The sequence below is a fragment of the Trichomycterus rosablanca genome, chromosome 1 (genome assembly GCF_030014385.1).
Source record: "Trichomycterus rosablanca isolate fTriRos1 chromosome 1, fTriRos1.hap1, whole genome shotgun sequence".
Classification (NCBI taxonomy): Eukaryota; Metazoa; Chordata; class Actinopteri; order Siluriformes; family Trichomycteridae; genus Trichomycterus; species Trichomycterus rosablanca.
The window spans coordinates 55798975-55817021 of record NC_085988.1 but is presented as its reverse complement, the minus strand read 5'-3'; positions in this window follow the sequence as shown (position 1 = coordinate 55817021).

Sequence of the window (18047 nt, the reverse complement as noted above, 5' to 3'; positions counted from 1 at the left end):
AAATAAAATTTCATTTTCATATTTTTTTTCATTTGCATTTTCTATACTGACCCAGCTTTTTTCTGATTTGGAGTTGTAGAATAACGACATAACAAACAGCCAAAACAATATGGCCTATGGGTTGAAATATTACCAAGCATCAAGTGCTGCTCACAGTGAACTGCACCCACCATGAATATAAGATATACACTATATGGAACAGTATAAGATGTATAGTATTTGAACACCTGACCATAATCTTGTTGGATCCCATATCAAAAACAAACAGTATTAAAATAGAGTGACCTCTATGTGATCTTTTTAGTTATAACAACAGTCACTCTTTTAAGAAGGCTTCTCACCGTACTTTTAAATATGTCTGTGGAAATGTGTGCCCACTTGTCAAAAGAGCATTTGTATGGCTGGACAATGCTGTTGGTCAAGAAAGCCTCAATTGATGTTCCAGTTCATTACTAAGCTGTTCAGTGGGGCTAAGGTCAAAGCTCTGTGAAGACCACTGTAGTTTCTTTAAACCAAGCTTTTTTTCATTTCTTTATAGACCTTGTTTTGTACACAGGGGCACAGTCATGCTGGAACAGGGAATGCCTTTCAGAAACTGTTGCTGCAAGCTTAGAAGCATATAATTTCCTTTATATAATTACAACTTTTAGCAATTGTTGTGACTGAAACACATACATGTAATTAATAGGGGTGCCCCAATACTTTTGTCCATATAGTTTGTATATGAAAAAAAACAATATTTTTTTAATTATTTAATTTAATTTTTATGGTGTGATTGTATTTTTTTTATCAATGATTAAAAAGGTTAGGCTATGGTCAGGCTATAATTAGGCCAGGCTGTGGTCAGCCATACATACTTACTGTGATACTCTGATTAGTCATACATATTACATAGTACAGCTAATTATATAATTAATTATGTTATTTAATTACATCATTACCTGAAGCCTACATTCTCACATTGGGGGGAAACATCAGTAGAAGAAATTCATCTAATTTCTGCTTGTTCTCATTTTATCTAATTAGTCTGATACTGTATGTTTAACCAATGTGGAGCTTTCACTAATTTTTATTTTATTTTATTTATTAATTAGCATTTTAAGGTCTTATTTTACATTTTGGTTACATTTATGACAAGACAGGCAGTTGATGATTGATAATTCAGTTCAAGTTCAATGTCAAACACCATCACAGGCAAATTTGCATCTCCAATTTACCTATCTTGGACTGTGGGAGGAAACTAGAGTCACCAGAGGAAACCACACAAACATGAGGAGGGCATGTAAACTCCACACAGATAGGACCTGGAAGACTTCATCTGTGAATCAAACCCAGGACCTTCTTGTCATAAGACGACAGTGCAACATGTAAACATTTGGGTGCTCTACACAAACTCAGTCATCAGAGTCATTGACAAGTAATGTTTAGTAAAGATTTTGGGTTTAGTAATATGACTTTTTAACAAGCACTAGATGTTTAATACTGTATTCAGAAAGACAGAATGTGTTTTGGTTTAAGATAAATTTTTCCTAAGCCAAAAGTCTTGATGTACTGTACACTGAGAACATAAGTCAGAAAAATGTTGGAAAACTCGTGTGGCAAAACCTAATTTCCTCTGGGGTGACTTGGCACAAACTATACACTGGGCAACAAATACATAGGAGCATTGCAGCCACTCCATTGTGAATTTGTCTGTTGGGCTCCAGTCAAAAGGGTGTGGTCATGCTGCCTTTCGAGCTTATATGGTATAATGGTAAGTAAGTAAGTAAGTAAGTAAAATTTATTTATAAAGCCACATATTTAAAATGACAGAGTCAACCAAAGTGCTGTACAATACAAACATAAAATACCGAGCAATTTAAGAAACTAAAACATAAATAAATACTTAACAAGATTGCACAACACTTAAAAATTAAATGACAATTTTAAAAAGTGTGTTTTCAGTCTTGATTTAAAGACTGTAAGAGAGGGAGCAGACCTAATATTCAGTGGAAGGCTATTCCATAGCTTTGGAAGGCACGATCACCCTTCAACTTCAGTCGTTACCGAGGAACAGCCAGCAGTAACTGGTCTGAAGATCTCAGAGACCTAGGTCCCAAATAAGAACTAAGTAACTCTGAAATATATGATGGAGCTTGCCCATGTAACGCCTTAAAAACAAACAAAAGAATTTTAAATTGAATCCTGCAGGAAACAGGAAGCCAATGAAGTGAAGCCAGAACCTGGGTAATGTGATCCCTTTTTCTCGTTCCAGTCAACATTCTAGCAGCAGCATTTTGTACAAGCTGCAGACGTGACAAGGATTTCTTGCATATACCCAGATACAATGAATTACAATAATCAATTCTAGAAGATGTAAAAGCATGGATGACCTGTCCAGGGCTTTAGTTGGTAAAAATGCCTTAATTTTTGAAATTTCTCTGAGCTGGTAAAAGCTGCTCCTAACAACAGAATTGACTTGGTGATCAAATCTAAGTTCTTAGTCAAAGATCACACCGAGATTTTAACTGTAGTTTTCACATAGCTGGATAAGACTCCAAGCTTTCCAACAAGATTGTTTGTCAATTTAGGTGGTCCAAGCAAAAGAATCTCTGGCTTCTGCTCATTTAATTGTAAAAAGTTGCTGGCCATCCAGACTGTTATATCATTAAGACAGTTGCTAAAGCAGCTTAACGAAGACATGTCATTGGGTTTCAGAGGCAGATAAATCTGAGTGTCATCCGCATATAAATGGAACAATAAATTGTATTTCCAAAATATGTTTCCCAAGTGGGAGCATATACAGGGAAAAAAGGACTGGCCCTAAAATAGATCCTTGTGGGACACCACTACCAACAATAGCAGGTGAGGAAAAATAATTTCCGATATTAACTGTCATTGTCCTATCTTTTAAATACGATCTGAACCAGTCAAGGACTGTACCATGTAGACCAGCAGAATGCTCAAGGCGTTTAATGAGAATGTCATGATCAGCTGTGTCAAAAGCTGCACTAAGGTCTAATAGCATCAGCAAAACACAATTACCTGAGTCTACAGCCAACAGTAAATCATTAGTTACTTTGAGTAAAGCAGACTCTGTGCTATGTTGAGCCTTAAAACCAGACTGAAATTTTTCAAAAATGTCATTGCAAATTAAGTGTTCAGACAGTTGTGAATATACAACTTTTTCAAGTATTTTCGAGAGAAATGTCAATTTTGATATAGGTCTAAAATTACTAAAGACATTTGGGTTAAGGTTAGGTTTTTTTAGAAGTGGCTGAACAACTGCCTGCTTAAAGCAAGTAGCAACACTGCCTGTGAGCAGACTTACATTTATGATGGATAGAACACTCGGACCTGTCACATCAAATGTCTCTTTTAAAAGACATGAGGGGACGATGTCACCTGGTGAGTTTGTAGATTTCATCTGAGTTACTCTGTCTTTTAGAAGAGTGAGTGAAGCTGGTTCAAAATGTTCAAAAGAAACAGGACTTTGAAAATCAAGTGAGAAATCTTGCACAAGGGGTTTTATAGCAGATCTGATCTTCTGAATCTTATCAATAAAAAACTGCAAAAAATCCTCACATGTTTAAGGTGATGCAGTTGGACCAGAACAAACATTTAGAACTGAGTTAATAGTATTAAATAATACTTTAAGTCTACTATAGTTGCGAGAAATAATTTCAGAAAAGTATTGCTCCCTTGCCGCTTTTGCCTCATTTTGGAATTGTATCAAACAGTTCTTTAAAATCTCATAGGATATTTGTAATTTATCTTTCTCCTCCATTTTCTCTCAGCACGTCTACATTCTTGTCTAAGGACTCTACTAGCTTCATTAAGCCAGGGCTGAGACTTAAATCTGCTTAATCTGGTTTTAAAAGGGGCAACAGAATCCAGAATAGAGGAGCAAGAAAAATTTAAACGAGAGACCAGGTCATCAATTGTAACACTTAGTGGTGTTACCTCAATAGAGCTAGTAGCAGGGCTGTTCAGATAAGCTTCTGAGAACAGTCCTGCCGTGAGCGAATTAACAGGCCGATAGCGGTGACAAGGTATTTTAGCAGCAGATTTCTGGCCTGGTAACACAGCATTAAAAATAATTGGCTTATGGTCAGTAAAAGTTACATCCTCAATATTAATGACATTAATTTAGAACCCACTGAAGAGAATTAAATTCAAAATATGGCCCATCTTATGGGTGGGACTATTAACACACTGCTTAAGGTTAAAAGAATGAAGGAGATTAATAAAGTCATTGACCATAGGTTTTGTAGGGCAACATATATGAATATTAAAATCGCCCAGAATTAATAGGCTGTCAGCCAATGGCATTATAACAGACAGAAAATCTGAAAATTCACTTAAAAAGTTACAGTTAGGCTTTGGAGGTCTATATATGAAAGCACACAAGGACTTGCTAAACTCAAACCTAAGCAGCTGAACCTCAAAGCTGGTGTACGACTGAGTTGAAAGAGTGTGACACTTAAGAGAGTTTTTAAAGATCACAGCCATGCCCCCCCCACGCCTACTGAGTCTAGGCATACTATAAAAACTACAGTGATAAGGACAAAGCTCAATAAGTTGACTAAACTCAGCCTCCTTAAGCCAGGTCTCTGTTAAAAACAAAAAGTCCAATCTATTTGCAATAAAGTAGTCCTTCAGGATAAAAGTTTTATTAGACAAAGATCTTGTATTGACCAGTGCCATTCTCAATGATACTGACTCGCCGACCAGCTGCGGTGAATAAGACAGTTCCCGAAGATTTCGGTAATCCACATGACGCACGCAGGATCTTGAAGCGAAAGTGCACACTGGAACTGGACAGTCGGGGAAAAGTCTCACTAGATTGCCGCTCCTCTGTTCCCCAGGACACCAATGAATATGGCGATCGCGAACAGTTCTCACATCATTAAGCATTCGGCCTAAGTGACCAGTAGAGCAAGCCTTTAGGTAAAGCTTTAGCCTCACACACAAACCCGAAGCGCTTACCGCACTGTCTCCCACGCCTCCTCCCTTTGGGTACAAGGCACGGCAGCTGGATCTCATAGCCAAAGACTGGGAGAAGGAAACGGGGATAAGCATAACCGCTGTGGTCCCAAGTGTTTTGGTTGCAATAATTCATAAAAGCATCACAGATATTAAACAGGGCTTGACGATCATAAACAATAACTGGAGAGACGAACAACTTAAGCAAAGAAGCAAACACAGATACTAAAAACACCATACATAGCATTCGATGGCTAGCGATCAAACACACTGGCGCCATCTTGTGGACAGAATGGTATACCTTACTTGACCATAACAGACACTAAAAGACCTTACTAGACCATAACAGAGCCTACTAGACCTTACTAGACCTTACCAGACACTACTAGACCTTAAAAGACCCTACTAGACCTTACTGGACCTTATCAGACCCTACTAAACCTTAAAAGACCCCACTGGACCTTACAAGACCTTAACAGACCCTTCTAGACCTTAACAGACCCTACTAGACCTTAGCACACCTTACTATACCTTAAAAGATTTCACCAGACCTTACCAGACCCTACTAGATTCTACTTGACCTTAACAGACCGTACTAGACCTTACTCCAGCATAACAAACCCTACTAGACCTTAAAAAACCTTAAAAAACCCTACTAGACCTTAACACACCCTACTAGACCTTAACAAACCCTATTAGACCTTAAAAACCTTACTAGACCTTATCAGACCCTACTAGACCTTAACAGACCCTACAAGACCTTAACAGATCCTGCTAGATCTTAATAGACCCTATTAGACCTTAAAAGACTTTACTAGACCTTACTAGACCCAAATAGACCTTAATAGACCCTACTAGATATTAAGAGACCCTACTAGACCTTAACAGAACCTACTAGACCTTACTAAACCATAACAGACCCTAGTAGACCTTAACAGACACTACTAAACCTTAACAGACCCCATTGGACCCTACTAGACCCTAACAGACACTACTAGACCTTAACAGACCCTACTAGAACTTAAAAGACCTCACCATACCTTTCCAGGCCCTACTAGACTCTACGAGACATTCACAGACCCTACTAGACCTTACTAGACCTTATCAGACTGTACTAGACTTTAAAAGACCCTACAAGACCTTAACAGACCTTACTAGAACTTAACAGACCCTACTAGATCCTACTAGACCTTAACAGACCCTACTAGACCTTTCAAGACCTTAACAGACCCTACTAGACGTTACTAAACCTTAACAGACCATACTAGACCTTACTAGACTTTAACAGACCATACAAGACTTTACTAGACCTTAACAGACCCTACTAGACCTTTCTCGACCATAACAAAACCTACTAGACCTTTACAGACCTTACTAGACCTTACTAGACATTAACAGACCCTACTAGACCTTAACAGACTTTACTAGACCTTAACAGACCTTACTAGACCTTACTACCGTAGTGGAAAAAAAAGTGTACTTAAATGTACTTAAAATATACTAAGATTCGTCTAAGTATACAATAAAAAAACTAGCAAATGTCTGTACTTATTTCAAACATGTTAAAAATATATTAATGTCATACTTAATATTAATAAATACATTACCATGAAGTATACTTTTAGTTACATTTAAGTTTCATTTAATTTAATATACTTCTCATATACTTGTTTTCAAATACAAATTTATCAGTATATTTATTTATTAGGACTGTAATGACATATGTAGTAATACCAACCTTATATACGTAGGTATACTTATAATTATACTTTAAATAAATACATTACCATGAAGTATACTTGTAGTTAAAATTAACTTTCATTAAATTTAATATACATCTCATATACTTGTTTTCATAATAGATGTTTGGTATATTTTTGCAAAGAATGTTAAACAATTTGTATTTTTTAACATGAAGTTACTTATTGGTAAAATGTTAATAGTATTTTTGTTATTTTAAAAATATTTCATTATTCTTTAATTTTAATATGGAAAATAAATGAATCATATTTAAGAACATATTCAGGTACTTTTAAATACTATGTTATGTGTTTTTACTTTGCATGTAATTAATGGATTTCACATGATGCTGTGATTATACTTGCAAAGAATTCACTACATAAAAATGTATTGTCTACTTGAATGAACGAGTTAAAATTTACATTCCAAGTGTACTTTAAAGTGACTAGAACAATAAAGCGTTAGCAACAAACATCTTTACATAGCTAGTCATAAGGAATCCATAAGGTAGGTATTACTACACCTGTGTTTATAGCGCTCTGGTGGCGCAGCGGTAAAACACACTAACACATAAGAATTAACATGTGAAATTGACGCGGTTCGAACCCTGCATCTACTAAAAGTCTAAATACAAATCAGCTTGGCTGTGAAGCTTTGCTCTGAACTACAAAGAAGTATAGGAATGTTTTTGCTCTAAAATAAATATATTTAAAGTCTATTTTTAATGTACTGTAAGTGCACTTGAAATACTGATTAAATGCGCTTCAACTTCATTTTAAGTGTATGTGAAACGGAATTAAATACACATGCAGTAGTATACTTAAGTTGAATTAAATATACTTAAAATTGTCTCAATTTAGTACAGTTTAGTACACATAATACAATTAAAATTGAGCTTTTGTATTATTTTTGTACAACTAAAGTATATTAAGTACAAAAATAGTTGTTCCATTTTAGCACTCTTTAAGTGTATTGATCATTAGTTTGACAATAATACACTTTAGTGCACTTTAGCATATTGAAGATAAGTATACTTAAAAATACTTTTTTTTCACCAGGGTAAACATTAACAGACCCTATTAGACCCTATTAGACCTTACTAGACATTAACAGACCCTACTAGACCTCAACAGACCTTACCAGGCCCTACTAGACTCTACTAGAGTTTAAAAGTCCTACTAGACCTTACTAGACATTAACAGACCCTACTAGACCTTACTAGATATAACAAGACCCTACTAGATCTTAATAGAACTTAACAAACCCTATTAGACCTTACTAGACCATAAAAGACTGTAATAAACTTTAACAGACCCTACAAGACCTTAACAGACCTTACAAGACTTTAACAGACCCTACTAGACCTTATTAGACAATAACAGACCCTTATATACCTTACTAGACTTAAACAGACACTACAAGACCTTACTAGACATTAACAGACCTTACTAGACTTTACTATACCTTAACAGACCCTACTAGACCTTTTAAGACCCTAATAGAACTTGACAGACCCTACTAGACCTTAACAGACCTTTACAAACCCTACTAGACCTTAAAAGACTCTACGAGACCTTACTAGACATTAACAGACCATACTATACCTTAACACAGGGGTTTTCAACCTTTTTGGACATGCGCCCCCCTTCGTGTGCCAACCGTGAACTTGCGAAACCCCCCCTCCCCCGACTTGCGCCACGCCCCCTTCCCTTCATCAACCACCGCACAGAAATCATTGAATAAGCTTCTGACAAGCTAAAAGAACGTAATTAATGTTGTGCACATTATATAATTTTGCTGATTGAAAATACTATTTAAAAAAAATAATACAGTCCGACCCCATCTGAGCCGATTCTATCAGCACATCACCTAACCCTAACCCTATATAAATTCGTGGTTCACTTTGGTATATCATAAGCGGTTCTTGCTTTTTGATGTAGATGAGAGCAGAAAACGTTACTTCACAGAGCATAGACAAAGGTTCATCAATTACTAAGTTGGTTAGTTCGGGATCATCTGCTCTGACTGAAAACGTTTAGCTCCACAGGCAGAATGACTCTGACTCTGTGGTAATACTCAGTATAATTAAGCCTGAGCTTTTTAAGGTAAGCAAGTCACACAAAATGTTCTGTAGTAGTTGGTGTTTATTTACAACCGCAACATTCATTATAACAGTAAACACGGAGAGATGACTGAGAAAAAAAACTTACGCTGCGCTTAAAATGAATTGACTCCCGAGTCACTTATAATCGATACTGTGAACAGAGCGTCTCTCTTAAAGACACAAACACGTCCTATAACAGCGGTCGTTGCTTTTGACACCGGTTATCTTTGCTGTAAACCCTATTTTGAAGGTTTTTTTAAGACGGAACTGAATAACTTTAAACGTGCGTGTGAGCATGGTCAGTTAGAGTAATGAAATATGTCTCCCGTGGGTGAAAAATGAATTGCTTTAGTTTAAGAAGTAAACAAATCTCGTAATGCCACGCCCCCCGGTCAGGCACTCGCGCCCCCCTAGACAAGTACTTGCGCCCCCCCCGGGGGGGCGCGCCCCACAGGTTAAAAGCCCCTGCCTTAACAGACCATAATAGATTTTACTAGACCTTAAAAGACCCTTCTACACCTTACTAGACATTAACAGACCTTACTAGACTTTACTAGACCTTTACAGACCCTACTAGACCTTTCAAGACCCTAATAGAACTTAACAGACCCTACTAGACCTTAACAGACCCTACAAGACTTTATCAGACCTTCACAAATCCTACTAGACCTTAAAAGACTCTACTAGACCTTCCTAAACCTTAACAGACCCTACTAGACCATAATAGACCTTTTCAGACCTTTGTAGACCTTAACAGACACTACTAGACCAAAACAGACACCACAAGGTTTTATTACTACTAGACCTTAAAAGACAATATTAGACCTTATTAGACATTAACAGACCCTACTAGACCTTACTAGACCTTAACAGAACCTACCAGGCCCTAGTAGACTCCTCAAGACCTTAACAGACCCTACTAGAACTTTACAGACCCTACTAGACTTTACAAGACCCTACTAGACATTAACAGATCCTACTAGACCTTTACAGACCCTACTAGACCTCACCAGACTTTACCAGGCCTTACTAGACTCTTCAAGACCTTAAAAGACTCTACAAGACCCTACTAAAACTTTACAGACCCTACTAGACTTTAAAAGACCCTACTAGACCTTAGCAGTCCCTACTAAAGCTAAACAGACACTACTAGACCCTATTAGACCTTAACAGATCCTACTTGACCTAAACAGCCCTTATAAGACCTTACAAGACCTTAACAGACCGTACTAGACCTTACTAGACCATAAAAGACCCCAATAGACCTTAATAGATCTTATCAGACCCTACTAGACCTTACTAGAACTTAACAGACCCTACTAGACCTTACTCGACCATAACAAACCCTACTAGACCCTACTAGACCTTTTACAGACCCTACTTGACCTTAACAGACCCTACTAGACAATAACAGACCTTGCTAGTCCCAAACAGACCCTACAAGACCTTAAAAAACCCTGCTAGACCTTACTAGACCTTAACAGACCTTAGAAGACCTTAACAGACCCTATTAGAACTTAACAGACCATACTACCATTTTAACCAGTGGTGTATAGTAACGAAGTAATAATACTTCGTTACAGTACTTAAGTAGTTTTTTGAAGTATTTGTACTTATTTCCCTCCCGTAGCCTTCGCTCTTCTGAGGCTAACCTACTGTCCATACCCTCTAGGACCAAGCACCGGACCTGGGGTGACAGGGCCTTTTCCATAGCTGCTCCATCTTTATGGAATGCTCTCCCCAAACACCTACGAGATTGTCCTGACCTGTCCAAATTCAAGTCACTTCTCAAAACTCATCTATTCAAAATGGCATTTAACTTGTAACAACACGAAATAAATGCTTTTATTTTTGCTATTCTTTTTAATAGTTTTTATACTTAGATCACGACAGAAATGTGAAGTCCTAGATCCTAAAACTTGTGAAGTTTTCAGTTTCCTGATTGCATGTGAATCTGTCCTGTTTCTGTCTAATTTTAAGAAATTGTTCTATATTTGTTGTTCTCTCTCATAATTTAGCTAATTTTTTAATGAACTGTCTTATGCTGCTCTCTTTGTTTTTATCTTAATTATTCTTGATGTTGATGTACTATTTTGATTTTGTACTATGATTTGTATGGTGTATGTACGTATTTGTTTTGATTATTTGTCTTATGTAAAGCGTCTTTGAGTATCTTGAAAAGCGCTATATAAATAAAATGTATTATTATTATTATTATTACTTTACTGGAGTATAAAAATTTTCGGCAACTTTCACTTTTACTCCACTACATTTTCTAAAGAAATTGTGTACTTTTACTCCGTTACATTTGCAGTATGTAAATTCGTTACTCGTTACTACAGAATGAAAGTTAAATGATGTGAGATGTGTGACGGACTGCACGCTGGTTTGGCGAATCTGCACTTGTGAGTTGGACGGTGGTTAAACACATTAATGCGCATGTGCAAACGTGCTCTAAAAACTATTGGAGTTTTGTAAAAGTGCGTCGTTCACCCAAAGATACGCAAATATGGACATTTCAGAAGTAAGTTAACAATGATTAACAAAGTAAAGCTGCAGCATCAGCGGTGTTTTAATATTATTAGCATTAACATTGTTCAGATATCTACCTACCATTTTTACCAATTACATTCGAACCACAAATAAAACGTTTCACTAAATTTGTTTGGAATTCATTGACTGCAAAACTCATGAAGACACGTCCATTATTTTTAAAAACTCACCTACGGACAAATATTTCCTCAGATAACTTCTGTATTAGACCGGCAGAGGAGAGATTCATGGTGCTGAGGAACATGTACGTCTTTAACCCTTTAATGATCTCAACAAGAACTCAACTTATCCAACATATTAATAATGATTTTTCAGCTGTTGGCTTCAAGTTAGAAATGGTGTTTTCTTAAAGTAAGAATACCAATATATTTTTTAGTTTAACACATGCCATTCAGTGAGTAGATACAGCCCAAAAAAGATTATTTAAATACAGCTTATTTTACTCAAATATTTTGATTAAAGGGATAAAAGTGCCACACTTAATTTTGCTTTAAATTAATTATGCCAAAGTTATTTTTTTGTTATTGAAATATACTACCCAAATAAAAAAATGGGACTATAGAAAATGCATATAAAATAGATGCAGTGTTTTTTACATTTACATCGACTCACATTCTAAAAACGTTGGAACAGGAACATTTAGGGCTAGTAATAAGTTAAAAAAACAACTAAATAATGACGTGATTTCAAACAGGTGATGTCAACAATTATGATCATGAATTGGCACAAATCATGTTCAGATAAAAGGAAGAAAACAGGTTAATTGTTAAGGTGGTTTACAGGCTTAAAAGAACAATCTTTATATTTAAAATTACCGCTTCAGTTTATACTAACAGCATTTACTTTTACTTCTACTTTTAATACTTAAGTACATTTAATATCAAATTACTTTTGATACTTAAGTACATTAAACATCAGATACTTTTAGACTTTTACTCAAGTAATATTCTAAAATGTGACTTTTACTTCTATCAAAGTAAATTTCTAATAAGATACTTGTACTTTTACTCAAGTATGGCCTTCCGGTACTTTATACACCACTGATTTTAACAGACCATACTACACCTTAACAGACCCTTCAATACCTTAACAGAACCTACTAGACCTTTACAGCCCCTACAAGACCTTAAAAGACACGACTAGACCTTACTAGACCATAACAAACCCTACTAGACCTTGCTAGACCATAATAGACCCTACTAGACCTAAACAGACCCTACTGTTATGATGAATGGACAAGAACCCAAGGTGCAAATATTAAATAATAATTTTATTTAAACAAAAGTCAAAACAAACAGAAAAAACTCGAAAAAACAGGAACAAAAAACAAATCGGGAGAACCCTGATTGAGCCGCTGAATCCGCAGGCGAGGGAAACTGAATAAGAGAAAAGGGAAAAAATGAGAGTGCAAAGTGGGGACGCGAACCCCAGTCGCTCAGGTGCAGAGCATATACGCAACCCGTTACACCAAACACTGGTGAATGGTGAACAAATCAAATGCGCGATTGAAGCGCTGGAAAAGAAAAAGGGGAGAACCAGAAATGACAAGCGCGTTTCGGGAGGACAGGATCGGTGGACGCTTCTGAAGCCCGTATCTAGGGATAGGAGCCAGCCGACCTGTAAAACACAAAAGAGGCATGTTAAAGAGAGCTATCTAGGCGGATTTGGCAAGAGACCACGGTCTAGAAGGTATTGGCAACGGATGGAGAAACCCCCAGTGGGCGCTCTCTGGTGCTCTTGTTCAAAGCGCACACAGTGCAGGCACAGACAAAGTCACGTACCTGGCTCTCCATCCCCGGCCACCAAAATCTTCGGCGCAGCAAAACCAGGGACTTAGTCACTCCTGGGTGCGCTGCAAAAGGGGATGCATGTCCCCACTCAAACACCTGACGTCGAACTGTAGAGGGGACATACAGTTGGTCAGGAGGTCCCCCACCGGGGTCCGGTTCTGCCCTTTGGGCATCCCGGAAAACCTTGTAAATGCCCCAGGTAACTGGGGCAACAATCTGGGTAGAGGGAATAATGGGATCAGGTTTGGTCTCCGGTCTGGTAGGTTTCCACTGTCTAGACAGGGCATCCGGCTTACCATTTTTCGAGCCCAGTCTAAAGCACAGTGTAAACTGGAACCGACCAAAAAATAGAGACCACCGAGCCTGACGTGAGTTCATCCTCTTCGATTGTTGGATGAACGACAAATTTTTGTGGTTCGTCCAAACAAGGAAGGGATGTTTTGCTCCCTCGAGCCAGTGGCGCCACTCATCAAGAGCCAACTTAATGGCCAAAAGTTCCCTGTCTCCAACTGGGTAATTCCGCTCAGCTGGAGTCAGGCGGTGTGAAAAAAAGGCACAAGGATGCAGCTTCTTTTCTGGGCCCGCTCTTTGGGACAAAACTGCCCCAACCCCGACCTTAGAGGCATCAACCTCGACAACAAAGGGTTCCTCAGGATCGGGCAACTACAAGACAGGAGCAGTGGTCAAGAGAGACTTGAGCCTGTCAAAGGCTTGTTGGGCCTGCACTGACAATTTGAAAGATCCCTTGCCAGTAAAGGACGTTAAGGGAGCAGCGACTGTGCTGAAGTTCTGAATAAATTGCCTAAAAAAGTTTGCAAAGCCCAAAAACCTTTGCACTTGGCGAACAGAACCTGGAGTTGGCCAATTCTCCACAGACTTTATTTTAGCCGGATTCAAGGGCGCCCTGTGAAACAATAAACACCAGGAACAAAACCGATGGGGAGTGGAAGACAGACTGCTCCAGCTTGACGAAAAGCCGGTGATCGAGCAAAGGCTGGAGAACCCGTCAGACATGCCCTATATGTTCGTCGATGGATCGACTAAAAATCAAAATGTCGTCTAAGTACACATAGACAAACCGATCAAGGGCCTCCCGTAAGGCCTCATTGATAAAACGTTAGAAGACCGCAGGCGCGTTCATCAACCCAAAGGGCATCACTAAGTACTCATAGTGGCCAGTGGGTGTGAGGAACGCGGTCTTCCACATCGACCCGAAAAAACTGAAACAAAAAACAAATCGGAAGAACCCCTAGACCTTACTAGAGCTTAACAAACCCAACTAGACCCTACATGACCTTAATAGACATTAACAGACCCTACTAAAATTTACTAGACCATAACAGACCCTACTAAACCTTACCAGACCTTAACAGATCAAATTAGGCTTTACTAGACCTTAAAGCACCCTACTAGACCTTGACAGACCCTACCAGACCTTACTAGACCTTAACAGACACTACTAGACATTACTAGACCTTAACAGACCTTACAAGACCCTACTAGACCTTAATAGACCTTAACAGACCATAACAGACCTTAACAGACCATAACAGACCTAAACACACCCTACTAAACCTTCACGGAAACTATTACACCTTAAAATACCTAACTAGACATTGAAGACCTTAATAGACCTTAACAGATCCTATAAGACCTTAACAGACCTTATAAGACCTTAACAGACCCTACTAGACCTTGGCAGACCCTACCAGACCTTAACAGACCTTACTAGACCTTAACAGACACTACTAGACATTACTAGACCTTAACAGACCTTACAAGACCTTAACAGACCCAACTAGACATTAAAAGACCCTACTAGGCCCTACTAGACTTTAAAAGACCCTACAAGACCTTAGTAGACATTACCAGACCCTACTAGACTTTAACAAACACTACTAGACCCTAATAGACCTTAAAAGACCCAACTATACTTTAAGAAACCCTAAAAAACCTTAGTAGACCTAATCAGACCTTACGAGACCCTAACAGACCCTAATAGACTTTAACAGACAATAATAGGCCTTTACAGACCTTATAAGACCTTAACAGACCCTACTAGACCCTAAAAGACTCTACTAGACCTTAATAAACCTTAACAGATCCCACTAGACCTTAACAGACACTACTAGACTTTACTAGACCTTAACAGACCCTACTAGAGCCTAACAGATTTTACTAGACCTTAACAGACCCTACTAGACCTTACTAGACTTTAACAGACCCTACAAGACCTTAACAGACCCTACTAAACCTTAACAGACCCAAAAAGACCTTAGAAGACCTTAACAGATTCTACGAGACCTTAACAGACCCTATTATACCTTTCTAGACCTTAAGAGACTTTACTAGACCCTAAAAGACCCTAATAAACCTTAACAGCCCCTACAGGACCTTACTAGACCTTAACTGACCCTAATAGAACCTACCAGGCCATACCAGACCCTACTAGACCTTACTAGAGCTTAACAAACCCAACTAGACCTTACAAGACATTAACAAAAACTAATAGACCTTAACGGACCCTACTAGACCATAACAGACCCTACATGACCTTAATAGACATTAACAGACCCTACTAGAATGTACCAGACCATAACAGACCCTACTAGATCTTACCAGACCTTAACAGATCAAATTAGACTTTACTAGACCTTAAAGGACCCTACTAAACCTTGACAGACCCTACCAGACCTTAACAGACCTTACTAGACTTCAACAAACCCTTGAAGACTTCACCAGACCTTACCAGGCCCTACTAGACTCCACTAGACTTCAACAGACCCTACTAGACCTAACAAAATCTTAACAGACCCTACTAGACCTTAACAGACCCTACTAGACCCTTCTAGACCCTTCTAGACCCTAGTAAACTTTAACAGACCCTAAAAGACCTTAACAGACCTTACTAGACTTTACTATACCATAAAAGACCCTAATAGGACTTACTAGACTTTAACAGACCTCACTAGACCCTAACAGACCCTACTAGACCTTAACAGACCCTACTAGACCTTAACAGACCCTACAAGACCTTAACAGACCATACTAGACCCTAACAGACCTTACTAGACCTTAACAGACCCTACTAGACCTTAATAGACTTTAACAGACCCTACTAGACCTTAACAGACCCTACTAGACCTTAACAGACCAAACAAGACCTTAGAAAACCTAACAGACTCTACGAGACCTTAACAGACCCTACTATACCTTACTAGACCTTAAGAGACTTTATTAGACCCTAGCAGACCCTAATAGACCTTAACAGCCCCTACAGGACCTTAATAGACCTTAACTGACCCTAATAGACCCTACTAGGCCATAACAGACCCTACTAGACCTTACTAGACCTTAACAAACCCAACTAGACCTTACTAGACAATAACAAAAACTAATAGACCTTAACGGACCCTACTAGACCATAACAGACCCTACATGACCTTATTAGACAATAACAGACCCTACTAGAATTTACTAGACCATAACAGACCCTACTAGACCTTACCAGACCTTAACAGATCAAATTAGGCTTTACTAGACCTTAAAAGACCCTACTAGACCTTGACAGACCCTACCAGACCTTAACAGACCTTACTAGACCTTAACAGACACTACTAGACATTACTAGACTTTAACAGACTTTACAAGACCTTAACAGACCCAACTAGACATTAAAAGACCCTACTAGACCCTAAAAGACTTTTAAAGACCCTACCAGACCTTAGTAGACGTTACCAGACCCTACTAGACATTAACAAACAATACTAGGCCTTTACAGACATAACAAGACCTTAAAAGACCCTACTAGACCTTACTAGACCTTAACAAACCATACTAGATGTTAACAGACACTACTAGATCTTAACATACCCTACAGGACCTTAATAGACCTTAGCAGACCTTACTAGACCATAACAGACCCTACTATACCTTACAAGATCTTAACAAACACAACTAGACCTTAACAGAAAATATTAGACCTTAAAGACCCTACGAGACCGTAACAGACCCTAATAGACCTTAAAAGACACTACTAGACCCTATTAGACCATAAAAGATCTAATTAGACTTTAACAGACCTTACTAGACTTTAAAAGACAATATTAGAAATCACTACACCATAACAGACCCTACTAGACCTTAATAAACCTTTCCTGACTTAAGTAGACCTTACTAGACCTTAACAGACCAAACTAGACCTTAACAGACCCTACTAAACCTCACTAGACCATACCAAACCCTAATCGACTTTAAAAGATCCTACAAGACCTTACTAGAACTTAACAGACCATACTAGACCATAAAAGACCATAATAGACCTTAATAGATCTTTAACAGTTTTTACAATACCTTAACAGACCCTACTAGACCTTACAGAACCTACTAGACCTTAACAGACCCTACTAGACCTTACTAGCCCTTAAGAAACCATACTAGACCTTACTAGACTTTACAAGACTTTAACAGACCCTACTAGACTTTAACAGACCCTAGTAGACATTAACAGACTCCACTAGACTTTAATAGACCTTAAAGGACAATACTAGACCTAAACAGACCGTACAGGACCACAATAGAACCTTCTAGACCTTACTAGACCTAAACATACCCTACTAGTCCATACTAGACCATAACAGACCAAACTAGACCTTAACAGACCATACTGGACCCTACTAGACCGTAACAGACTCTACTAAACCTTACTAGACCAAAAAGACCCTAAAAGACCTTAACAGACCCTAGTAGACCCTAAAAGACCTTAACAGACCCTACTAGACCTTAAAAGACCCTAACAGAACCTAGTAGACATTAACACACTCCACTAGACTTTACAAGACCTTAACGGGCCATTCAAGACATAAACAGACCCCACAAGACCTTACTAGAAATTA